Below are 27,077 nucleotides of genomic sequence, written 5' to 3' on the forward strand. Positions count from 1 at the left end.
CAAGCAAAAAAAAAAGCCAAAACAATAAAACATTAACATATTTAATTCCTGTGGATAAAGCAGGAGATATCAAATCAGAGAGAAATAAAATCATATTCATAGAAATCTTTAAGTCTTGTAATAGTAACTAATTTATTTTACTTATTTAATTTATAATGCAACTTAAATTGATATGAGGATGTTGAAGACTAGCTATGTCAATGATCCAAGGACTGCATGTGTGATTGGAGACAATGTAAAGCTGGCACATGCTCACACACGTAGTGGATGAAGCAAGCTCCAACAAGTGAGCTTTAACAATGTTTTTTTTTTTTTTCTCGTAGCCTTTTAACACCATCTAAGACAAAGTTCTCTCTATATGACAAAGATTACCTCAGAGCCACAAGTTACAAATTTTCTAAAAACAATCACCAAAACACATGTTCTTCAAAAAGACAATAAAATCATCACACAAAAGGAAATTACAAGAGGAGTATTGATTGTGTATTCCTCTTTTGAAACTCATACCTAACTAAACATTTCTCATCTTTCTCTCATCTTTTTCTCCATAGTAACCCTAAAGCCAAAATTCTTTTGTCATTGATTAACAAAGTTTAAACAAGCCAAGTCTGTAGTAGCAAGTCTTCCCTATGCTTAGATGATGACCTATCTGTATTTACCAAGAAACAATCTCTTATATGTTATTTTTGAAGTCTTGTTCAGCTAGACTGGCTAATCATCTATGCTCTGTTCTATACTAATAATAGAATTATTTACTTCTTATTCATTACCATGTCTTTTTATGGTGCACACCAAAATCTGTGACTACATTTCTAGGTCACAAAAAATCCAGGTACTCAGACCCAAACTATAATTTATGTTTTGAGCATTAACTTGTCCCAAGCCTACTTTCTTCTTCTAAGCACTATTACATCCTTGCAATGCATGAAAGCTCACTGTACTCCTTTACAAACCTATGTAGCCCTCACTATACTACAAGAGAAAGGGCACGTTCTGCTTGCTCTCTGTCTCTCTCTATGTCTCTCTGTCTCTGTGTCTCTGTCTCTCTCTCTCTTTCTTTGGTGTTTCGAGACAGGGTTTCTCTTTGTAGTCATGAATGTCCTGGAACTCACCCTGTAGACCAGGCTGGCATCGAACTCAGAAATCCACCTCTGCCTCCCAAGTGCTGGGATTAAAGGCATGTGCCACCACTGCCAGGCACACATTCTGCTTTTAATTCTAACTTTATCATATCTATTTAGCAGAACAACTTAAGCCATCTCCTTAAACTTTCTATCATTTACCCTAACTCCCTAAAACTATTTAAATCAAATCAGGAATTCTATAAAATCATTAATTCATCTATACAATCTTATTTTATGAAAGTTTACCTTCATATCGATCTGCAGGAAAATTGTCCATTAGAGTGGGCCATCTCAAGGAAGCTCACCTGCCTACTGAACTCCTCCTGCATGCTGTTCTCCATTAGGCTCCCTTGGCTAAAGTAAAATTTCTGTGGCCTGTCTAGTGTTCTGTCTGTGGCAATTATTCTTTCTTTCTTTCTTTCTTTCTTTCTTTCTTTCTTTCTTTCTTTCTTTCTTTCTTTCTTTCTTTCTTTCCTTTCTTTCTTTCTTTCTTTCTTTCTTTCTTTCTTTCTTTTTCTTTCTTTCTTTTTCTTTCTTTCTTTCTTTCTTTCTTTCTTTCTTTCTTTCTTTCTTTCCTTCCTTCCTTCCTTCCTTCCTTCCTTCCTTCCTTCCTTCCTTCCTTCCTTTCTTTCTTTCTTTCTTTCTTTCTTTCTTTCTTTCTTTCTTTCTTTTTATCATGCATTTTAGGACTGTCATTTTTCTTGGTTAAGTTTTTTGCTTTTTAAATTGTTACTTCCTGGAAATATGGGACAAATTTCTTAGTTATTGTTCCAAACTCTTCACTGCCCAGCTCAATTCAAATAGGTATGCATAGTCTTTTAATAAATACAGAGTTCACTTAGTGTCTTCTGCATACCTAAGTTTCTTGCTGCAGATGCACAGTTCTGTGTCTTCATCAATGTTGTCATTCTTATAGAGGTGCTGGAATATCACTCTTACCATTTCTCTTTTGACAAGCATACTTCTTCCTCAGTCATGATATTTTTTTCAATTTTTTATTAGATATTTTTTCATTTACATTTCAAATGCTATCCCGAAAGTCCCCTATATCCTCTCCCCAGCCGGCTCCCCAACCCACCCACTCCTACTTCTTGGCCCTGTCATTCCCCTGTATTAGCGCATATAAAGTTTACAAGAACATTTTAAGTTTTAAGTCATGCAGGACTTCTTGCTTTGTGATTTTGGTCCTTGAATCTGGAATACTACCTCTTCCTGTAATTTTTTTGCCATATTTCTTTTCTAGCTTTGATCTGAAATGACAGACAAACCATTTCCAATATGGCTGGTTGGATGAGTCTGGGGTGATGCTCCATGTGGCCTATTCACCTCCTGCTTCTCAATATTTCTTGTATGGGAATTTCCGGCGGTCATGTAAAATGAAGAAAGAATCACTTGCTACAACACTAGAACAAAGATCAATGATGAAGTAGTCTGTTTCATAATAACAAACACCATTGACAGCCTGAGGACAGTTGAATGGCACACTGTGGTCTCCTTCATGTTGGGGAATAGTGTTTGTACAAATTGCATTACAAAAAGGACACTGTTTTCAGCAGCCACAGCGATGATCACAGAGAATTTTCTCAATGTCAGGAACAATTTCATCTATGTGCTTACTTGAACAATCTTCTTCTACTTTCCTCATTGCAGGATCCAAAGCTTTGCTCATGGCTTCTTTAAGAAACTCAGTATCAATTAGCTCCTGGTGCTCTATGCTTACCAGGTCTCTCCTTGGGAAGATGAGGTTGCTCCCTAGGTGGTCACAGAACAAATCCAGCCAGCCAGATGCAGTGCTGCCTTTAGCTTTAGCTACCTTTGTGGAGTTATGAATGGCAGACAGGATGGTATTCTTGATGTCACCTAAACTTAGGTTTAAAAAAGTTTTTATTTTTTCATTTCCTTTTTCTGAACAGTAACTCTTAATGTGGTATCTAAGGCAAAGCGTGTAAAGGGAATCTATTAATTCCCCAAACACATCAGGCTTATTTTGTTCTGTTATAGAGCCAAATGTATGTTTCTCCAGGTTAGCTCTGTTTCGATTGAATTTAGGGCAGGTGGCTCGCATGTCTCCAGCTAATTTTTGAGCTATTATTTTCCATATGGTGGCAGAGATAGCAGGAGTGAGCTTGCGCCATAGGAAGTCAACAAAGGATGTGATTGCGGTGGCACCTTGGCAGGAGATCTTAAAACTAATAAAAAAATGGTCTTTCTTTCTCTCCAGATAGTTCACAGGGTCATTTGCAGTCTTGAATGCCTCGTGCATTTTCTTGAAATCCTTGGATGCTCTTTGGAATAAGTACAAGGATAAGTCAATGATGTAGTCTCTGGTAAATGTGTAGTCTCCCTCACAGGGTTCAGATTTCAGCTCATTTTCTATGATCTTCAAGATTTCATGAAAGTAATTGTGACTGTAATCACGCTTTTGCTTCCAAATGTTTTTAAGTGTTTCTGAAAATTTTAACCAAATGTTGTTGGTGGTCTTTTTGATGGATTCAACATGACAGGTTTCTGAACTCTTTCTATGTAAATGGTATCTTTTTTTCATTTGAATATGTTTGTCATACAAGATTTCAAACTTTTCTCTAGACTTTATTTTTAGTCTTTCCACAATATTTTTGTCCTTCTTGAAATACTCCAGAAGGATATTTTCGGAGTCCAAATCAATGTTAGGCTCTGTGACATGAGGAACATTGGAAGATACATTATAAATCCAACTTGTCCAAAGTTGACTGAATTTCTCATGCAACTCTTCATCACTTAATTCCTTACCCTTCAAATTGAAAGCTAATTTTCTGCTCCTCTCTAACAACTGATTTTCATATTGTGACTTTCGGTTATCAAGTATTTCTTGGCTTTTTTTAAGACTGATATGTTCATTGCATTTCCGTCTGGTGTCTGAAATAAGTGTGTCTTTAAGGATTTGTAGCTTGTGTTCAAAATTTGTTTTCCACTGAAACAATATTTCACTATCTGGGTCTTTTTCAAAATATTTGTCAAATTGTTCTTTGATGGTTTCATATTTCTTGCTAAGTGGATCCTCCAGTAAATTAGATGTGAGTGTCAGGATTTTACCATTTTGAATCTGAATGTTCAGCTGATTGTCTAAGTCCAGTACATGACTCCTTAGCTCCCAGATCCATTGACTATACATGGTTTCCAGTTTGCTCATGGCTATGACCTCTTGGGTGTTCCTGAAACTGAAAATGAAGTTTTCATTGACAAGAGCTTTCCACAAATCTTGTACTCTGAATTTAAAATCTGAGATTTTTAAGATCCTTCCCCTAGATTCCTTCTGGGCGTTTGAAAGAATTACATTCCGTAGTTCCTGGACATTGTAGCTATAGTGAGGATTGGGAGGGGCCATTGGGGGATTGCCATCCCAGAGGTGAGCAAAGTAGTAGATATGGGAAGTGGCATCAAACTTAATTACATCACTAAAGTGAGTTATGTTTGAGCAGTCTTCCAACTCTGCAGCCAATGCTGTCATTTCATCCAGTTTCTGTTCAAGTCTCCTTCCTTCTTCCATAGTTTGGTCTTTTGCTGTAATTTCTCCCACATTTTGATGGACAAAGAGGCAACTGGGAGAGATTTTTACTTGTTTCATTCTCAGAAATGCTTGAACAGATATTTGTAGAATGTCCTGAATCTCTGAGGAATTCTCACCAAAAATATTGATCAGAGTCAAATTTCCAAGGCCAATCACAAATGTTGCCAACTCATTGTCCCTCTTCTGGGATTTGTTGTTGTGTTCTGGAGCCCAAAGCCCTTCTGTGTCTACAACAAGCACATAATCAAAGCCAAGTTCTTCTGTACATGTCTCTTCCACTTTCAGGAACTGCATGTAGGCACCCTTGGTACACCTGGCTGCACTGACTGTGAACTGTAGACCAAACAGAGTATTCAGCAGGGTAGACTTCCCTGAGCTCTGCAGGCCAAGGACAGAGAGAACAAACAGCCTTTTGTCTCCAACTTTCTCTGTGATCTTGTCAAAAATAGCTGCTACCCACCTTAGAGGCACATATGAAGCATCCCCATCCATCAGCTCAATGGGAACACCAGCTATCATCAGGTCTGCAGCAATTTGAGGGAGGCAGAGAAAAAGGCTATCTCTAGAGGAGGAAGTTTCTTCCAGAGCTTCATAGATTTGGCCAACTTCCCGGAGAAGGTGTTCAATTCCTAAAGTATAGTCTTGAATCTCTGTGGAGATGGCTTCTATCTGCTTGTGCCAGAGTGTCAGGGAGTTGCTCTTCTGTGCTTTTTGCTTTTCTGTTTGTACTATTAACCACAAAGATCTCTGCTTTTTGTGTAACTTCTCCAGGTGTTCTATAGTCAGATTGTCAAAAAACAGAGTCAGCCACTGCAAAAAGTAGAGTTTCTTATGCGTTTCTGAATAATCTTGGAGGAGTTCGAGAACAGAGCGCATTAAATCATTGAGAGGAAAGGCTTTTTCCAACTGCTGACGTCGAATTATTCTTTTCTCTGTTTCAATCTCACTCTTGTGTTGTTCGATGCTCTGATTCCCCTTTTCTCTCAGATGATAGAATTCTTTGTCTTTCTTACACCAAAGGTGCCAAAGTTGTCCTTGAAGGGGTAGTAAATTTTCTTTTGTCTGAGATAACTTGTATTCCTCCAGGAGGGCCATTATAGTCTGTGCCTTTTCTTTGGCTTCCTTGCAGTCTCTCTGGTCTTCATCAATAATGAATCCTAGCTCTCGAGCTGTCTGTGAACAGTCCTCTAAACTGAGAACAGTGTTAGAGAACACTAGAAAATGTTTGATGGCATTGGTGAGCTCCTCTGTTAATTCTGCCTCATTTCTATTCTTGATGCCAATTCTCATTCTTTTACCAGAAGTATTTGCTATAGCCTTTTCTTTGTCATCAATCAAGCAGATTAAAGGTGTTGATGACTGACAGAGGTGTCTGACAAGCTTTTGGTTTTCTTTATTGTTATCAGAAGCTGACATGAGGACCACAATGATAGAAGAGACATGTTGGAGGAAGCTGAGTTGTTGGGTATGTTCCTTGGCATCTCCATGAAGATTGGTGAACATCAGACAATTGTCAAACATGTCCTCACCTTGGCCGGCTGGATAGAACCAACAGATTTCCACCACTCCCTGCATCAGGACACAGTGTTTGTTGCTTCCTCTGCAGTGTCTGTGAAAAAACACATCATGTTTACGATTACTGAGAAGAGAGTTCATGATCTGAGATTTGGAAGCAGAGAGGCCATTTCCAACCCTAATGAAGGACACAATGGGTGTAGAGACACGACACATCTGCTGATTTCTGTGACTGTAGCTCTTGTCCTGTGGTGATTTACTTGCATCTTGCCAACTTTTCCTAATTTGTCTGAGAGACCAGAGACAAAATTCAACCTGAGAAGTGTTGGGATTTGGTACCACAAGAGGGAGTGCATATTGACAAATGGAAAGTTTGGATAAAATATATTGCCTGGTAAGATCATCTGCACAGTGAAAAATGGCCATCTGTATATCCATTGGGTGAATTTGGGGCCAGGACTCAGTGCCTGAAGGATAGCCAGGACTGTCATTGTGTTTAATGACATCCTCATATGGATCAAAGTCTTCATTTTCATGATTGGAGGAACCTATGGAGATCTGTTTTTTTATGCTTTCATCATCATTTAAAGCAAGATGTCTCAACCCATAATCCAACATTAGTAGCTTTTGTAGGAAATAGAATGGAAGCTCCTTTTCAGACCTTGGCTGTGAATTGTACACAGAGGTCTTATAGATCAGATGAAAGTCATGTCTGTGCATCCTCTTTGGATAGTAATTATCTAGGCCTAGGCTTTGGAGTAAGTCCAGGAAAGGTCCATTTTCTATCAATTCCTTTGTGCTGTTTTCATTAGTTTGTTGTTTATAAGTCTGTTTCTTTTCATGGCAGAGTCTTTGCAATTGCTTTTTTACCTCATCCATTTGCAAGGAATGTGTGGTGGCTTTATAGTTCCCCTCAATGAGTAATCTCAAATCATTCTCCAGCCTTTCCCAGTCATGATGTTCTCCATGTTTTGTGAGAACATGTGCAACTTCTTCAGTCAACAGTGTCGCCATATGTTGTTTAATTAATGTCAAGCGGTGTCCTTTCTCTTCTGTAGAAATATCTGTGATTTTAACTGTGATTCTTAGAGCTGTCAGCACCAGGAATGCCTGGGCTCTGTAATTGCAAATATTTTTAAGCTCTTGGTATTTGTGTTGGTTACTTTGCATTTGATCCAAGAGGAAGTTTAACTCACCACACCCCAGAAGATGCTGAAAAATACTGTTTACCAACTGATAGCCTGCACTAGCTGCAATGGAGAGTAGTAGCAGCTGCATGTCTGGCTGCCGTGTTTCTCTGAGGTACTTCAAGAAGGAGGTGAGAGCTGTGGTGACCTCATATGTAGCTGTTCTTTGTGCTTCTTCCACTGTTTCTGGGGGCTCATTTTTGAAATTCACTTCCATCATGTATTTGTGGGTTTTCTTTAAGGTCTTAATGAATTCAGAAAATGAGGTAATTTTGACTAGTTCTTCCTCCGACTCTGACTGATTGATCCACTGTATGATGGAGTGTGCCTGAGGAAAGTTTGTCACTTTGTAGACATGAGGTTCTAGAAGGCTGCACAACTGAGATTTAATAAACTGAGTTTTATAAGTGGGTGAATTTTTGCAGAAATTGACAATGTTTATTAGAAAATTTTGCAGATCCCAATCTGTGAGGCATGTATTAATCCAAATGTCATAACTTTTTTCTTTTTGACTCAATGTTTGCATAAAATTTATTATCTCCATAAGCTGTTCTTCAGGATCAGAAAACCCCCAGCATTTCATGTCCTCTAGGAAAAACTGAGCTTCTTCTCTAGCAGTCTGAAATTCTTCCCCTTCTTGAATCTGGGCAGCGGGTCTAGTCAGAGCAGTGTAGTTTTGTTTTAGGCAGTTAGCCACTTCAAGAGCATTCTTAAAATCAGTTCTGTGACTGGACAGGATGATGTCCCAAATAGGTACCAACTGCAGTTCCCTATCAATGACAGACCAGGTTTGATTGTGAGCTGCAAGACCAGCTGTCCACTGGGCAATTCCATCTGCTTCTGCTGGTCCACCTATCTGGGCTACAGATAGTTGCACCTTGGTTTGAAATTTTTGACGTGTTATAAGGTAAGATGCTCCTTTTGAATGAGAGTTTTCTATATTTACACTTGCACCAACTTTAACTCCAAAGCCACTATAGCTGCTCCTGATGTAAACATTCAAAGACTCTTCTGTTTGCTGTTTTACATCAACCAAGTGCTCACTTTTGAAACCTTCTGAAATGGCTTTCCAGCAGTAGATTCCCCCCAGGTGCAGAGGGCCTTGATTAGCATGAGAGCCAAATCTGTGGAAAAAGTTTTTAGCCCTGTGCCTTAGTAAGGGTAGTCCATCTGGGTGTGTAGTCTGCTCCAGGAGTTCTTCAATACTTTTTAGTTCCTGGAGAGCAGCCTTGGAGAGTTGAAGATTGTTGAAGTGAAAATGGCAGGTGGCCAATGGGATGTAGCTGAACTTGGTTAAGCAGAAATAAGTTTGCTCTGAATGGGATTGGTGGATATCCTCAGATGCTTTCTCTTTCTTTTGACCCATACCAGCTTCTAGACTTATTCCCCAACCTTCGCCTTTAACCAAGGAGGTCGAACTGAAACCCATCCTCTCTATAGTTTGTGTAAACATGGCTTGTTCTTGAAAAGATGAAAATTCCTTCGTTTTTATTTTGGTACCCCGTTCTGGGCGAACAAGTGAGAACTGCTTAGGGACACTAAGTAGCTCTTCTCTCTTCTGAATCAGGCTTCTTGGGTGGTTGGTCTTAAAAATTCCCTGCAGAGCCAGCCCTCCAGATGCCCATCTTACCAAGTCTCCATCTGAGAGCTTTTTACTGTGAGTCAGGGTCTGTTCCATGTAACTAAGATGTCTCTCCATTATTTCAATGATATCTTTTAGGGGTACTTCAGGCATTGGCCAGCACTCCTCAGGGATCTCCATTGCTTGCCTCAGCTCTGCTTCTTTTCTGCTCACTGCCTCTTCTTCTCTGTTCTTCCCTTCTGACTGCAAGGCTCTCAAAGCCTGAAGTGCTTGGCCTGCCTGCCTCTGCCTGTTCTTTATCATCTTCCCTGGAGTCTCCTGCAGTTCTGCAACACTATTTGTATGTGAGAGGTCCATCAGCTTCTCCAGAGCTTTTTTCTCCCAAGTGTGCTGTATGTGGGACTTCAGCTTCTGGAGGTCTGTTTTTTCTAAATATTGTAAGGCCTGTCCAGAGGTTATACCTAGGTCTTCTTGAAGCTTTGGCAGCCAGTAGTCAACAGACAGTCCCACTTCTGTCAGCATCTCCTCCAGATCATGCCTCCTTCTGCCTCTTAGTTGAGGCTCATCAGTGATCCACTTTGGTGTTGCCATGTCTCTGTAAGGAACAGATTGTCATTAGTTTTTTCTGTGTCCTGAGCTTAGGAAGTGAAATCTGTGTGGCCAGAATACTGAATTACTAATGTTTCAAATCCATTAATCTTTTTCATCTCTTGTAATTTTTAAAATGGATTTGGAAACAACTTTCTGTGTGTGTGTGTGTGTGTGTGTGTGTGTGTGTGTGTGTGTGTGTGTGAAGCTTTTCATTGTGGGTGTTCTCAGCATGACCTGTTTTGTTGGATACTATATTGAGTTGCCACTTTGCCTGATTCTATTTGTTATGAAGACAGGGTTTCTTTTAGTAGCCCTGGGTTTTCTGAAATTCACTCTGTAGAACAGGCTGGTCCTGAACTTGGAGATTTCCTTGATTGTGCCTCCTGAGTGTTGGGACTAAAGGTATGCACCGCCATTGCCTGACACTTGGCCTGATTTTAAAACTTTCTCTTGCATAGAATTAATTGCTTTGAGAGAATTAATGTGAAAGATAGTATTTGATAATGTACATGTGTTTGCTTGATGTTTTTTAAAAATGTGATATCATCTATTGATTATATTTTCCTTATTAATTTTTGTGAAACCTGTTTTGACTGGTACCATTCCTATTTCTATATCATGTTTTTCTTCCTCTTCAGACAGTATTTTACTATGTAGCTCATACTGGCCTGGAGCTTGTTATTTTGTCTTGGCTGGACTCTTACTCATGATTTTTTTCTTTTGGCCTCCTGACTGCTGGGATTACCAGTGTGCATCACCATGCCTGGCTTTGTCATGTCCGTCTAGGTCATTTCATAACATTAAATTTCTCTCCTGGTATTTAGACACACTACTAGTTTGTTTTGTTTTAGTAACTGTTATTCATTTTCTCCTTCTGTTAATTTCTTTGAATCTTATGAAGACTATTTACTAATGGCACACACACACATACACACATACACACATACATATATACATATATATGAACATAAATACTCCTCTGTGTCCAATATTTTCTCAGTTTTATAGGAATCTCTCCCTCATTGCCTCTAAAGCATACAGTGGGACAAAATTTCACACTTCAATTTTGTACTTATTCAAGTTTCCTTTCCTCCTATCATTTTTGCCCTTCTGAATTACACTACCATATATCCAGGCCAGCAAGTGTTCTATTTATTTCTTTTTTCTCTGATCATGAATTTAGTATATTACTAATACTTAATTTGCTCTCTTACATCTGCCTTCAATCTCATTCCATTTTGTACTCCCATGCTATATCTCCTTTAGATTTTGCCTTCTTAAGTTTTTGCTGGATTACAATCATAGTCAACCCATTTTCCATTGTTTGAGTGTTTGTCCTCTCTCAAACTCATTTTTAAATTCATTTTCCATTGTACAAAATTAAGATATGAGATTTTTTTTCTTTTAAGATAGGGTCTCAGTATGTAGCTCTGGCTGTTCTGGAATTGGTTGTGTAGATCAACATGGCTTTGAATTATGAGATTTTACCTCCTGAGGAGTGGGATTAAAGGTGTGTGTTTTCATGACTGGCAAGGTGTCATTCTTTTGAAGATGAGATTAATGCTGTTATAAAAGAGCAAATTTAGCCTCATTTGCTTTTTTTTTTTTTATCCTGATGCTGGCTGCCTCCCTGCTCTTGAACTTCCTAACCTTCAGTCTGAATGAATCTGTTATGGCATCCTTGAATGTTTGAGGGCAAAACTGATCCCAGAGAAATGAAAAGTGGGTTTTGTGATAGAGATGTCAAATTTTACAGATAACCCTGGAGTTGGACAATAGAGGCTGTAAGGGATTGGATGCATTGGCTATGAAAGTTTATATTTACATGAATAAGAGTACGGAGGCAATTCTGGTGATAGCTCAGAAGAAAAGATTCACAAGACAAGTCTGAAATTTCTTAGAGGTTACCTAAATATTAAGATCAGAATGTGGTTAGTTAAAGTAATTCTCATGAGGCCTTTCACAAAAGCAAGAACACGGTATTGGAATGTGGCATGCTTTGAATATGATTGGCCCAGGGAGTGGCACTATTTGAAGGTGTGGCCTTGCTAAAGTTGGTGTGTCAATATGGGTGTGGATTTAAGACCCTCCTCCTAGCTTCTGGAAGATAGTATTCTACTAGCAGCATTCAGATGAAGATGTAGAACTCTCAGCTCTGCCAGCATCATGCCTGCCTAGATGCTGCCCTGTTCTCAAAGCAATGATGTCAGACTGAAACTCTGAGCCTGCAAACCAGCCCAGTTTAATAATGACCTTTATAAGATTTGCCTTTGTCACCTTGGTCATGGTATCTGTTCCTAGCAGTAGAACCCTAACTAAGACAGAAAGCTAAATGCAAGTATCTCCTTGTTCAAAATCGGTAAGGACTTTAATTGAACTCTGTCCATGCTTGGCCTCATGAAATCACAATTTAAGAGTGATGAGTTAGATGGCTGAAGAAATATCTAATCAGCAATGTTCTACATAGCTTTTTTTTTTTTTTTGGTTTTTCGAGACAGGGTTTCTCTGTGTAGCCCTGGCTGTCCTGGAACTCACTTTGTAGACCAGGCTGATATCGAACTCAGAGATCCGCCTGCCTCTGCCTCCCGAGTGCTGGGATTAATCTGCATATATTAAAAAGTAAAAAGAGAAGTGATTTAAATACAATTTAAGGGAAAGCAGAACTTAAAGACTTAAAAGCATTCTTAGTCTACCCGTGTAAAGAATAAGAAAATATATTTAAGAGAGAAAACCAAAGAAAAAGTCAAACAGCTATTTGATAAAGAAATTAGTATGATAGAAGCAGCTAAATTCTGTTTCTCAGATTAGATCAAGCATATTCAAGGCAATATAGTTGTAGACCCAAAATTCTATTCTATAAAGTCATAGAAAAATGAGATTTACTCGCCACCCTAATAGTAATAAGGAGTGGGGAGTAGAGTGTCAGAGCTATCCATTATGCATGGAGTTAGTGACTGTGTAACTGGGCAAATTCAGCTGCCTTTTACTCTTTTACTTCTCTAACTTCATGGGATGATGTAGCAAGAAGGTATTGACCAGGCACCAGTGCCTTTATCTTAGATACCCCTATCTCCAGAATTTCAAGCCAGTTTATTTATATTCTCATTATATTATTTTTCTCTCTAGACTTTTAGATGCATTACTAACTTGCGTTATGTCAATCCCTCTCCTCTATTTCTACAATGTGACACAATGTGAGACCTTGTTTCAAAAAACAATCTAAATTCAACCAAACAACCAAACAACCAAACAACCAACCAATCAACCAATCAACCAACCAACCAACCAACCAACCAACCAACCAACCAACCAACCAACAGAAATAGAAGAAATGATGATTCAAGAAAAAAAAGGCAGCTTAAAAATGGTTAGGATGTATTGTAGAATTGAATTACCTTCCTTTGCTCATCAGAGGTCTTGAAGATAGCCTGCGTTTCTATTGTGAGTCCTTGATCTCTGATTATAGAGAGAGAACATTTTTCCCCCTTAGATTAATGCTTTCTCAGAAAAAAGAAATAAAGGCATAAAATAAAAATTACCATATGGAGGATAATTTCTAATGTATTTGAATGGAAAAGAACAACCCACTTCTACATAGAAAAGAATTATAAAGAAAATCAGACATGCTAGAAATCTCAAAAAGACTGTGGAGAGAGATTTTTGTGCAGAAGTAGGATATAAAAGCCCCATGTGTATAGGAATTTAGAATGCCACATGTATTCTGAGAGTAGGCGAACTTAAGAAGCGAACTGACAATGAACAGTTTAGAAGATAGTGTAAAATGATAATGTCTCATAAAACATTATTATCTAGAGTATATAGTGAGCTTAAAAAATCTCAATGGTAAAAGCAAAAATTTGATTCAAAAGTAGACAATAGGAGGCTTGTGAGATGGCTCAGTGGCTAAGGGTATTTGTCACTATCCTTGAGGGTCTGAATTTAATCTCTAGGATATACACTAAGAGAACTATCTTCTATGAGTTGACTCCCTACCTTTATTTACAATTGCATGCCTACATTCTCTCTCCCCCTTCTTGCTGCCCCTCTCTCTAGTAGATCTAAGTAAGATCTAAGTAAGGCTTGACATGTAAAGGCTATTGTTGCTAAGCCTGGTGATTTGAGTTCAATTCTGATAATCCTTGCAAGCTGCCCTCTGACTTCTACTTGAATACCATGGCACACAGAACACATACAGAAAAACCAATCAATAAATGAATGTAACTTTAAAAAGAATACATACAGATGACCTACAAGTATAGGAAAATCCTGACAAAATATGGTCCTGCTTTTTGTTTTGTTTTGTTTTTTTTTTGGTTCCATTTTGTCCTGAAAAATGATCAATTATGTTGTCAGAACAGTGTGGAATTATTCCTGGGGTGGGGGGTGGGGAGCTAGCTTCTTTTATTGGCACTAGAACTTGAGCATTTCCTTTCCTTCACCATGAACACCTGAAAAAATATTAATTCTTGGGGAAGGAGGTATCCATATTTTTAATAGTCTGGTAGCCAAAGACACAAGCTCAAGTTTATTTAGAATATTTCATCTCTTTCTAGGGTAGGTACAAAGAAGGAAATGTTGTGTAGACAGCCACTGTTGGACTAGCTGGATCATAAACTGTAGGCCATTCCACTAAATCCCCCTAACTAAGCAAGCCTCCCCACGCAAGTGAGGGTGCATGCATAAACACACACACACACACACACACACACACACACACACACACACACACATACACACACACAATTTCTTTAGAGAATTCTATCCTGACTAATACATAACTCAAGTGTCTTCTAAACCATGAAACTAATAAGGTCTCAGGTTAGGTTTCAAGAAGGACAATAGGCCAGACTGTCCCTTTGATTAAGAGATTTGTTGGAAAAGTTATGATATGGTAATATTTGGGGTATTTTAGACTTTGATAGAAGTAAGACATAGAACTTCTCTGGGATTAGGTGAGAGATGGATGTTAGGGTCCTGGAAGACTTGATTGCCCTAAAGTCATCCACCCTTAGACAATAGCTTTTGGGCTTTTGAATTCAAATAACGATACTTATGGACTGCAGAGGTTGAGTTTTAGAGAGAAGTTATAGATTCTTAGGTCAGAGCTTGAGAGCTGGGGGAAGAGGGCAAACAATAGCCCTTGAGTTAGCTCATTGGTATGAATATTAGGATCTGAATTCAAATATCCACCCTTCCTGTAAATAGCTGGGCATGACATCCAATGTCTCTGCCTGGTCAGATCCTGAACATTCTACTCCAGGGTCAATTAGAATGAGTTCTTCTGCTCTTCTCCTCTATACATCTCACCCCTTGATATAGTCTAGGTCCCAAATCCTGTACACTGGTTTAGTCTGGTCACCCCAGTGTCACAACTGATCTCTAGGCTTCCATTAGATCCTGATTTGCCTGCTTCTGACCACAGGTTTTTCTTACTCCACATCCAACCTCTCCACCCTTGCAATTTTTTCTCCATGATTTTGTCAGGTGGGTCTGACAATCCATTCCTCCACACACTCTCCCCAACCCTCAGTTTCTAAATAGGACTTCACTTGTTCAACAGTTCTGGCAGGAACTAGTAGGTAGGAATTTAGAAAACTAAAATGGTTTTGCACAGCTGTAGAAATAATCAGGTGACAAGGAAGGCCTGAGAATGGGAGAGAATGTTTGCCAATTATATATTTTTTTGGCTTACAATCACACTAGGCTCCTCACAGGTACCTAGCAACAGCAACCTAGGAACAGCTTACACCACCTCCAGGTCCAATCTAACCTGGTGTATAAGAGGGCCTGGTCAGCTACTTCAGCTCTGTCCTTTCATCTTCTCTTTCTCTTTCTCTTTCTCTTTCTCTCTTTCTCTCTCTCTCTCTCTCTCTCTCTCTCTCTCTCTCTCTCTCTCTCTCTCTCTCTCTGTCTGTCTGTCTTGTCTGTCTGTCTCCCTTCTCTCCCCTCTCTCTTTCTTTCTCCTCTCTTTCATTCTTTAGACTCTTTGTCCTCATAAGTTACATGATGGACTCTTTCTTTCTTTCTCTTTTCCTCTTTTCTCTTCTGTCCGTCTCTGACCTCCCCCTTTCTCAGTCACTACTCCTTTCCAGGTCCCCTTCCCTTCAACTCTAATATACATTGTCTTTATATTAGGTCTCTCACACAGGTGGATTATTCAGGGGGACAACTTCCCTTCTGCTGCAATTATACCATTGTTTTATAAAACACAGCACATCTGAGTCAAGAAAACAAACAACTCTTTCAAAAAATGGGCTTGGGATTTGAACAGAGAGTTCTCAAAAGAAAAGAAACAAAATGACTAAGAAATATTTTAAAAATGTTCATTATTTCTAAGAATTGGGCAAACCTAAACAATTTTGATTGTTTTATCTCTGTGTATGTAACAGCAATGAAAATGAGACCATGAATTTGAAAAAGCACAGAGAGATAGATATATAGGTGGGTTTAGAGGAAGGAAAGGGAAGGAGGAAATAATGTAATTGTATTATAATGTCAAAGATGAAAGAAACAAACAACATCAACAAACCAACTTTGAGATTTCATCTTACCCCATCCAGCATGGCAAAGATTAACAAAACAAGTTACAACAAATGCTGGGTAGTGAGATATAGGGAGAGGAAAACTCCCATTCATTCTTTGTGGGATTACAAACTGGTTTAGCCACTCTGAAAATCAGTGTGGAAAATATTTAATAAGCTAAAAGTTAATGGTGGAGAAAGGGGACTTTCATTTGCTGATGTGATTGCAAAAATGTTCCAGTCATTCTGGAAATCAGTGTGGAGAATCCTCAGGAAGCTAAAAAATGAGTCTACCATATGATCCAGCTGTGTCTCTCCTTGTATGCCTGGAGGATTGACACCAAATCCACAGGAACTGGTTCATTCATTGCATATTGCATATTCATTGCTGCTGTGTTCAAAATAGCTAGGAAATGGAAACAACCTAAATATTCTTCAACCAACAAATGGAAATGAAAATGTGAAACACACACACTATGGAATGCTTTTCGGCTATAATGAAAAATGAAATAATAAAATTTTCAGGTAAACGGATAGAACTAGAAAAGATTGTACTGAGACAAGACCCAGAAAGACAAGGAGCAAGAGTTCACTCTCATTTGAGGTTCCTAGATCCAACTTGTCAGAATGAGTATATAATCTGGATTAACTGCTGAAACCAGGAAAATAAAAGGGGATATGTATGTGTGTGTGTGTGTGTGTGTGTGTGTGTGTGTGTGTGTGTAGCAAAAAAGAAGGAATAACAAATAGAGCACAACTGATCTGAAAGAGGTAATGGGAAAATGTGAGGGGCTCTAAATAAGGAGGGAAAGAAAGATTAATATAGAAGAATGAGGGAGAAGAACAAAATAATAATATGGCTACCTGACAAAGTCACAAGTAATCATACTATTAACTTTCTACTAAAAATACCTATAATATACATAAATCAGTGTATAAATATACATATATAGTTTAAGGGAAAGTTTCCTATCTGGGCTGAAAGGGCTTCCCTCAAGAACTATAGACCATCTAATAAAAACCCCAACAAAAGGTGTGGGAAGCTGAGAAACCCTCTTTAGGTCAGGGTTGTCCAAGAGATTCCCAAAACATTATGGGTTATTTCTATTGCCCCTGACAACCCCATATCCTTAGAGGTAGAAGATAAGTGTCTGTTGCTGAAGATATGCTCTTCAGACACAGGGCCCAGAGGACTTGAGCTAGATATGACCTGAAATCTTCCTCTTTGAGTACTAGATTTCATGTTAGTAGAAGGAGCTATGCAAGCTTTAAAGGGTAAAAGCAAGCTAGATATGATGCCTATGGACCACCACAATAACCAGAATGTCATGAAGGCTGCAGGTGTGTCACAAATACTATGGCATAACCAATAGTTCTCTAATTTAACCTAAAAACTGCTCAACAAGACAGAAATCATGCCAACAAGACAGAAAACCTAGCCAACTAATCAGTGCTAATGATGTCATGTATTTGGAGACCCTGCAATTGCCACTTTGCTAAACCAGCATAACCCATAATTACATCCTAAGTATTTGTACTTATATTGAGGACATACCCTATATACACATATAAGTATAGTCTTATTCCTCATCAAGAAACCTGTGTAACAGACTGAGACAAATACAGAAAATTATAACAAATCAAGTAGCAGAATTGTGGAGATCAAGCCTAACTGATCCATCTAAAATACAACTCCTATATCTAAGTCTCAGGGATCATTGCAGAAAAGGAGATGGAAAGTTATAAAAGTTAGATATATAGTATACACAATACACATAACATATGCATATATAATATATAACACATATTATCTATATGATATATAACACATATATAATATAATATGCATAATAAGTTTATATATGTGTGCTCCTACTATAAATTATATATGATAACATATATATTATATGTTGTGTTTTTAAAAATGCAATACAGACTGTTGCAGCCAGTTACCCTGTATGTGCCAAGGTCCTACATCAAGCTGAGGAGAAACGGATAGCGGCCTTGCCCCATCTCAAGTGTAGTTAGAATGAAATGAACTCTGATTTGAATCTGTCTGTGAAATCCTGAAAAAGTTAAAGAAAATAAAGTTCATGTCAGGGAGGGCTTTGCCTGAGCATCTGCTGGAGACATCTTGGTTCTGGTGCTCCACCGAGACTAGTCTACACAGGTGAGTGTGGACTACAGAAGATAACAGCTTCTGGGACAGGTGGGAGCCACAGAGCTTCTGAGGCAGCCCCCTTTTTGGGCCCCAGACATCCGGGCACCTTCCCTGCCAGAGGAGAGGTGTCTGCCCTGCCTGGGAGGGCTTTGCAGGAGCACCTGGGGGAACCATCTTGATTCCTGGATCCCTCTGAGACTAGACTGTGCAGGTGAGAGTCTGGACTACAGAGGCTAACAGCTTCTGTGACAGGCCGAAGGAACACAGCTTCTGGGATAGGTTCTGTTTTGGGCCTTCATCTTCGGCCAGGAGGGAGGTCCGAACGCCAGAAAACTGTGCACCTTCCCTGTAAGAGGAGAGCTTGCCTGCAGAGAGTGCTCTGACCACTGAAACTCAGAGGAAAGAGATAGTCTCCTAGGTCTGCTGATAGAGGCTAACAGAATCACCAAAGGAACAATCTCTAACCAGAGACAACTATAACAACCAACTCAAGAGATTACCAGATGGCGAAAGGCAAATGTAAGAATCTTACTAACAGAAACCAAGACCACTCACCATCATCAGAACCCAGCACTCCCAACTCGCCCAGTCCAGGGTACCCCAACACACCCGAAAAGCTAGACCTGGATTTAAAAGAATATCTCATGATGATGTTAGAGGACATCAAGAAGGACTTTAATAACTCACTTAAAGAAGTACAGGACAACACTGCTAAACAGGTAGAAGACCTTAAAGAGGAAGCACAAAAATCCCTTAAAGAATGGCAGGAAAACAAGACCAAACAGGTGATGGAATTGAATAAAACCATTAAAGACATAAAAGGGGAAGTAGACACAATAAAGAAAACCCAAAGTGAGGCAACACTGGAGATAGAAACCCTAGGAAAGAAATCTGGAACCATAGATGGGAGCATCAGCAACAGAATACAAGAGATGGAAGAGAGAATCTCAGGTGCAGAAGATTCTATAGAAAACATCAGCACAACAATTAAAAAAATGGAAAATGCAAAAAGATCCTAACTCAAAACATCCAGGAAATCCAGGACACAATGAGAAGACCAAACCTACGGATAATAGGAGTAGATGAGAATGAAGATTTGCAACCCAAAGGACAAGCAAATATCTTCAACAAAAGTATAGAAGAAAATTTCCCAAACCTAAAGAAAGAGATGCCCATGAACATACAGGAAGCCTACAGAACTCCAAATAGACTGGACCAGAAAAGAAATTCTTCCAGACACATAATAATCAAAACAACAAATGCACTAAATAAAGACAGATTTTTAAAAGCAGTAAGGGAAAAAGGTCAAGTAACTTATAAAGGCAAGCCTATCAGAATTACACCAGAATTTTCACAAGAGACTATGAACGCCAGAAGAGCCTGGACAGATGTTATACAGACACTAAGAGAATACAAATGCCAGCTCAGGCTACTATACCCAGCCAAACATTCAGTTACCTTAGATGGAGAAACAAAAGTATTCCACGACAGAACCAAATTCACATATTATCTTTCCATGAATCCCGCCCTTCAAAGAATAATAACAGAAAAAAAACCAATATAAGGACAAAAACCACGTCCTAGAAAAAGCAAGAAAGTAATCCCTCAACAAACCTAAAAGAAGACAGCCACAAGAACAGAATGCCAACTTTAACAACAAAAATAATAGGAAGCAAGAATTACTTTTCCTTAATATCTCTTAAAATCAATGGACTCAACTCCCCAATAAAAAGACATAGACTAATAGACTGGCTACACAAACAGGACCCAACACTTTGCTGCTTACAGGAAACACATTTCAGGGAAAAAGACAGACACTACCTCAGAATGAAAGGATGGAAAACAATTTTCCAAGCAAATGGTCTGAAGAAACAAGCTGGAGAAGCCATTCTAATATCTAATAAAATCGACTTCCAACTCAAAGTCATCAAAAAAGACAAGGAGGGGGCACTTAATACTCATCAAAGGTAAAATTTTCCAAGAGGAGCTCTCAGTTCTGAATATCTATGCTCCAAATACAAGGGCAGCCACATTCATTAAAGAAACTTTAGTGAATCTCAAAGCAGACATTGCACCTCACACAATAATAGTGGGAGACTTCAACACAGCACTTTCCCCAATGGACAGATCATGGAAACAGAAACTAAACAGGGACACAGTGAAACTAACAGAAGTTATGAAACAAATGGATCTAACAGATATCTACAGAACATTTTATCCTAAAACAAAAGGATATACCTTCTTCTCAGCACCTCATGGTACCTTCTCCAAAATTGACCACATAATTAGTCACAAAACAAGCCTCAATATATAAAAAAATATTGAAATTGTTCCATGCATCCTATCAGATCACTATGGACTAAGGCTGATCTTCAATAACAAAATAAATAATAGTAAGCCAACATTCACGTGGAAACTGAACAACACTCTTCTCAATGATACCTTGGTCAAGGAAGGAATAAAGAAAGAAATTAAAGACTTGTTGGAGTTTAATGAAAATGAAGCCACAACATACCCAAACTTATGGGACACAATGAAAGCATTTCTAAGAGAAAAACTCATGGCTATGAGTGCCTCCAAAAAGAAACTAGAGAGAGCACACATTAGCAGCTTGACAACACACCTAAAAGCTCTAGAACAAAAGGAAGCAAATTCACCCAAGAGGAGTAGACTGCAGGAAATAATCAAACTCAGGGGCAAAATCAACCAAGTAGAAACAAGAAGAATTATTCAAAGAATCAACCAAATGAGGAGCTGGTTCTTTGAGGAAATCAACAAGATAGATAAACCCTTAGCTAGACTCACTAGAGGGCACAGGGACAAAATCCTAATTAACCAAATCAAAAATGAAAAGGTAGACATAACAACAGATCCTGAAGAAATCTAAAACACCATCAGATCCTTCTATAAAAGGCTATACTCCACAAAACTGGAGAACCTGGATGAAATGGGCGAGTTCGTAGACAGATACCAGGTACCAAAGTTAAATCAAGATCAAGTTAATGATCTAAACAGTCCTAAATCCCCTAAAGAAATAGAAGCAGTCATTAATAGTCTCCCAACCAAAAAAAGCCCAGGACCAGATGGGTTTCGTGCAGAGTTCTATCAGACCTTCAAAGAAGATCTAATCCCAGTTCTTGACAAATTATTCCACAAAGTAGAAGTAGAAGATTCTCTACCGAACTCATTCTTTGAAGCCACAAACTCTGATACCTAAACCACAAAAAGACCCAGCAAAGATACAGAACTTCACACCAATTTCCCGCATGAATATCGATGCAAAAATCCTCAGTAAAGTTCTTGCTAACTGAATCCAAGAACACATCAAAACAATGATCCATCCCCACCCAGGTTTCATCCCAGGAATGCAGCGATGGTTCAATATATGGATCCATCCTCACCCAGGTTTTATCCCAGGGATGCAAGGGATGGTATAATATACAGAAATCCATCAACACAATCCATTATATAAACAAACTCAAAGACAAAAACCACATGATCATCTCATTAGATTGGAAGAAAGCATTTGATAAAATCCAACACCCATTCATGACAAAAGTCTTGGAAAGATCAGGAATTCAAGGCCCATGCCTAAACATGATAAAAGCAATCTACAGCAAACCAGTAGCAAACATCAAAGTAAATGGTGAGAAGCTGGAAGCAATCCCACTAAAATCAGGGACTAGACAAGGCTGCCCACTTTCTCCCTACCTATTCAACATTGTACTTGAAGTCCTAGCCAGAACAATTCGACAACAAAAGGAGATCAAGGGGATAAAAATTGGAAAGGAAGAAGTCAAAATCACTTTTTGAGGATGATATGATAGTATATATAAGTGACCCTAAAAATTCCACCAGAGAACTCCTAAACCTGATAAACAGCTTCAATGAAGTAGCTGGATATAAAATAAACTCAAACAAGTCAGTGAACTTTCTGTACACAAAGAATAAACAGGCTGAGAATGAAATTAGGGAAACAACACCCTTCTCAATAGTCACAAATAATATAAAATATCTCGGCGTGACTCTAACTAAGGAAGTGAAAGATCTGTATGATAAAAACTTCAAGTCTCTGAAGAAAGAAATTAAAGATCTCAGAAGATGGAAAGATCTCCCATGCTCATGGATTGGCAGGATCAACATTGTAAAAATGGCTATCTTGCCAAAAGCAATCTACAGATTCAATGCAATCCCCATCAAAATTCCAACTCAATTCTTCAACGAATTAGAAGGAGCAATTTGCAAATTCATCTGGAATAACAAAAAACCTAGGATAGCAAAAAGTCTTCTCAAGGATAAAAGAACCTCTGGTGGAATCACCATGCCTGACCTAAAGCTTTACTACAGAGCAATTGTGATCAAAACTGCATGGTACTGGTATAGAGACAGACAAATAGACCAATGGAATAGAATTGAAGACCCAGAAATGAACCCACACACCTATGGTCACTTGATCTTCGACAAGGGAGCTAAAACCATCCAGTGGAAGAAAGACAGCATTTTCAACAATTGGTGCTGGCACAACTGGCTGTTATCGTGTAGAAGAATGCGAATTGATCCATACTTATCTCCTTGTACTAAGGTCAAATCTAAGTGGATCAAGGAACTTCACATAAAACCAGAGACACTGAAACTTATAGAGGAGAAAGTGGGGAAAAGCCTTGAAGATATGGGCACAGGGGAAAAATTCCTGATCAGAAGAGCAATGGCTTGTGCTGTAAGATCGAGAATTGACAAATGGGACCTAATGAAACTCCATAGTTTCTGCAAGGCAAAAGACACCATCAATAAGACAAAAAGACCACCAACAGATTGGGAAAGGATCTTTACCTATCCTAAATCAGATAGGGGACTAATATCCAACATATATAAAGAACTCAAGAAGGTGGACTTCAGAAAATCAAATAACCCCATTAAAAAATGGGGCTCAGAATTGAACAAAGAATTCTCACCTGAGGAATACCGAATGGCAGAGAAGCACCTGAAAAAAATGTTCAACATCCTTAATCATCAGGGAAATGCAAATCAAAACAACCCTGAGATTCCACCTCACACCAGTCAGAATGGCTAAGATCAAAAATTCAGGTGACAGCAGATGCTGGCAAGGATGTGGAGAAAGAGGAATACTCCTCCATTGTTGGTGGGATTGCAGGCTTGTACAACCACTGGAAATCAGTCTGGCGGTTCCTCAGAAAATTGGACATAGTACTTCCGGAGGATCCAGCAATACCTCTCCTGGGCATATATCCAGAAGATGCCCCAACTGGTAAGAAGGACACATGCTCCACTATGTTCATAGCAGCCTTATTTATAATAGCCAGAAGCTGGAAAGAACCCAGATGTCCCTCAACAGAGGAATGGATACAGAAAATGTGGTACATCTACACAATGGAGTACTACTCAGCTATTAAAAAGAATGAATTTATGAAATTCCTAGCCAAATGGATGGACCTGGAGGGCATCATCCTGAGTGAGGTAACACATTCACAAAGGAACTCACACAATATGTACTCACTGATAAGTGGATGTTAGCCCAAAACCTAGGATACCCAAGATATAAGATACAATTTGCTAAACACATGAAACTCAAGAAAAATGAAGACTGAAGTGTGGACACTATGCCCCTCCTTAGAAGTGGGAACAAAACACCCATGGAAGGAGTTACAGAGACAAAGTTTGGAGCTGAGACGAAAGGATGGACCATGTAGAGACTGCCATATCCAGGGATCCACCCCATAATCAGCATCCAACTGCTGACACCATTGCATACACTAGCAAGATTTTATCGAAAGGACCCAGATGTAGCTTTCTCATGTGAGACTATGCGGGGGCCTAGCAAACACAGAAGTGGATGCTCAAAGTCAGCTATTGGATGGATCACAGGTCTCCCAATGGAGGAGCTAGAGAAAGTATCCAAGGAGCTAAAGGGATCTGCAACCCTATAGGTAGAACAACATTATGAACTAACCAGTACCCCGGAACTCTTGACTCTAGCTGCATATGTATCAAAAGATGGCCTAGTTGGCCATCACAGGAAAGAGAGGCCCATTGGACACACAAACTTTATATGCCCCAGTACAGGGGAATGCCAGGGCCAAAAAGGGGGAGTGGGTCGGTAGGGGAGTGGGGGTGGGTGGATATAGGGGACTTTTGGTATAGCATTGGAAATGTAAATGAGCTAAATACCTAATAAAAAATGGAAAAAAAATTAACCTACAGGGTGCTTTGTCCATAGAAAGGGGAACAAAACAATCATGGGAGCTAATACGGACAAAGTGTGGAGCAGAGACTGAAGAAAAGGCCATCTAGAGACTTCCCAATCTGGGGATCCACCCCATATAATGTATCCAAATGCAGACACTATAGTGGATGCCAAGAAGTTCATGCTGACAGGAGCCTGATATAGCTGTCTGCTGGGAGGCTCTGCCAGAGCCTGACAAATATAGAGGTGGATACTCACAGCCAACCACTGGACTCCCCAATGGAGTAGTTAGAGAAAGGACTGCAGGAGCTGAAGGGGTTTGCAACTCCTTAAGAAGTACAACAATATCAACAAACCAGACCCGCAGAGCTCTCAGGGATTAAACCACCAACCAAGAGGTACACATGGAGGGACACATGACTCCAGATGTATAACTAGCAGTTGATGGCCATTTCAGGCATCAATGGGAGGAGAGGCCCTTGTGTCCTGTGAAGGTTGAATGCCCCAGTGTAGGAGAATTCGAGGATGGGGAAGTGGGAGTGGGTGTGTAGGTGGGGAAACACACTCATAGAAGCATGGGGAGGGGAGATGGGATAGGGGTTTTCCGGGAGGGGAGGCAGGGATCAGGAAAGTGGATAACATTTGAAATGTAAATAAAGAAAATATACAATACAATTAAGAAAAAAATAAGCTATACAAAACAAAAACCCAACCCTCCCAAAAAACAAACAAACAAATTAACCTTTACATGGATATGATAAATGCAAGATTTTCATGAAGAGTGTGATACAAACAAAACGATAACTATACATACATATACATTTGCAAAATATCTTTATATTACTTTTCCATTTCATAATGGGAATTACCGAAGATCCTACCCCACAAACAGTAGAATACATAATGTAGGGAAGCTTACTTCATGCAGTTCTTTAAAATGGTAATTTATTTAGTATGGCTAACACAGTATAGTATATCTCGAAGATAAATTTATCTAACAGTTGTGTCATTTATGTGTAAAAACTATTTTCTACCTGATTGAGTCTTTCCCCAAACAAAACAAAACAGATTTCTCCTTAAGTTTCTTATCTTGACCAGTTTAAGACCAGAAAGACAAAAACAGGATGAAAAGAGAAAGCAGACTCCGGGATTGCTAACTTATTTTGCCTGAGTTTCAAATACAGTTCCATGTGTATTTATTTGAAATACAGATATCTTGTTAGGAAGCAAGAGCTTTCTAAATTTTGTTGGCTCAAAATATATAATGCAATAGGTAATATCAATTAAAATGAAAGATATAAAATGTTATGAATACAACATATATTTTGATAAGAATATTAAAAGCATAATTTTAGGTGAGAGGGCAGTTGATTTGTAGATTTTAAGGTAAAAGATTGTTCTAATAAACGTAAAGAGATTGGATAAAACTGAGTTTATGTGTATCACAAAATGGTTTATAAAAGTTAAAACTTGAAAATAGTGTATTGAGTCAGTGAGATTGCTCAGTGGGTAAAGGCAATGATAGACTGAGTTTGATCCTCAGACCTCAGAACTGACCTCCACACATATGCTGTGTCACCCAATTCCCAAGACACACATACACACAGACACATACATGCACAGACACACACACACAGACATACATACAAACATACACACACACATACATACACACACATACACACACACATAGAGTAAATGTAAAAGTATTATAATTCATAAAAAATTGCTTAAAGAGCAAGGATTTTATGTTTTATTAATATAGATGTATATGATTCTAAATAGAAAACTCTGTATTAAAGGAATAAAGGTTTCTTTTAAAATATTTGTCGAGCTTCACTTTAGTGTTATAGAACCAAATTTTATTCATTTGTCAATACTGCTGTAACCGAAGCTCTGGTTGCTCAATAATCATAGTTAGAGGCCCAAATCAATGAGAATATAGAGTCTAAAAGGGATATCAACATTTTGGCCATCACTTCAGGTCAATAGATTACCAAGGGAGCAGGGAAAAATAGGATGTCTCTAAGAGTCTTACAGCTTCAGTAAATCAGCTGCCTTCCTAATCCGAGAGCCCAAGGAGTGAGATCTCAAAGATCTGACTATAACCAGTACACCTGGGACCATCACAGAAGTAAATGTTTTCAATGCTTTCAAGGAAAGCCATGTTTAACAAGCACCTCACCCATACAAACAAAAGGCACAACTTTTAAGAAATTAACAGAACCTACAAAAAAAGAAGGCAGATTCTAGCATTTAGCTTTCTCAATACAGCACCGGTTAAAGATTCAATTCCTGTTTTGTTGTCAGTTCTTGGAAGTGTCATGGACAAAAGTCTAATCTTTCTGTGAGCCTTAGGTTCTAGCAACCTGGAAATGTTAATTTCCTATCTGTGGTTTTAGCTTGTTACAATCCCCGAATGTCCATACGTTTCATCTTTTCTCTTTCTACTCTAGTTTTTAAGTCTATTGTACTTATCTGTCTAGCCATTTAACTCCTTTCACTTACTTGTGTGCTTGAAGCCCAGTTCCAGTCTTCAGATTGTTGCTCTAGAGAGTAATTGGAGGTGGACATGCACCTTCCTCCAGCCTGCCAGGCTGCTGTCCATCTGCAGAGGCTCAGATAGGGCTCTATGAGGTCAGAGACT

At 38.9% G+C, this 27,077-nt stretch overlaps 1 non-coding gene across 1 annotated transcript; it reads right to left on the reverse strand.

The window, feature by feature from the left end:
- Window positions 1-27: 27 nt before the first annotated feature.
- Window positions 28-27,077, reverse strand: Gm8995. Its single transcript, XR_003946664.1, has 4 exons — window positions 26,939-27,077; window positions 18,021-18,133; window positions 12,942-13,002; window positions 28-9,550 (listed from the first exon to the last, which is right to left on the reverse strand). It is a non-coding gene; the product is annotated as a predicted gene 8995 (transcript).

Source organism: Mus musculus, chromosome 7 (assembly GCF_000001635.26).
Source record: "Mus musculus strain C57BL/6J chromosome 7, GRCm38.p6 C57BL/6J".
NCBI classification, from domain to species: Eukaryota; Metazoa; Chordata; class Mammalia; order Rodentia; family Muridae; genus Mus; species Mus musculus.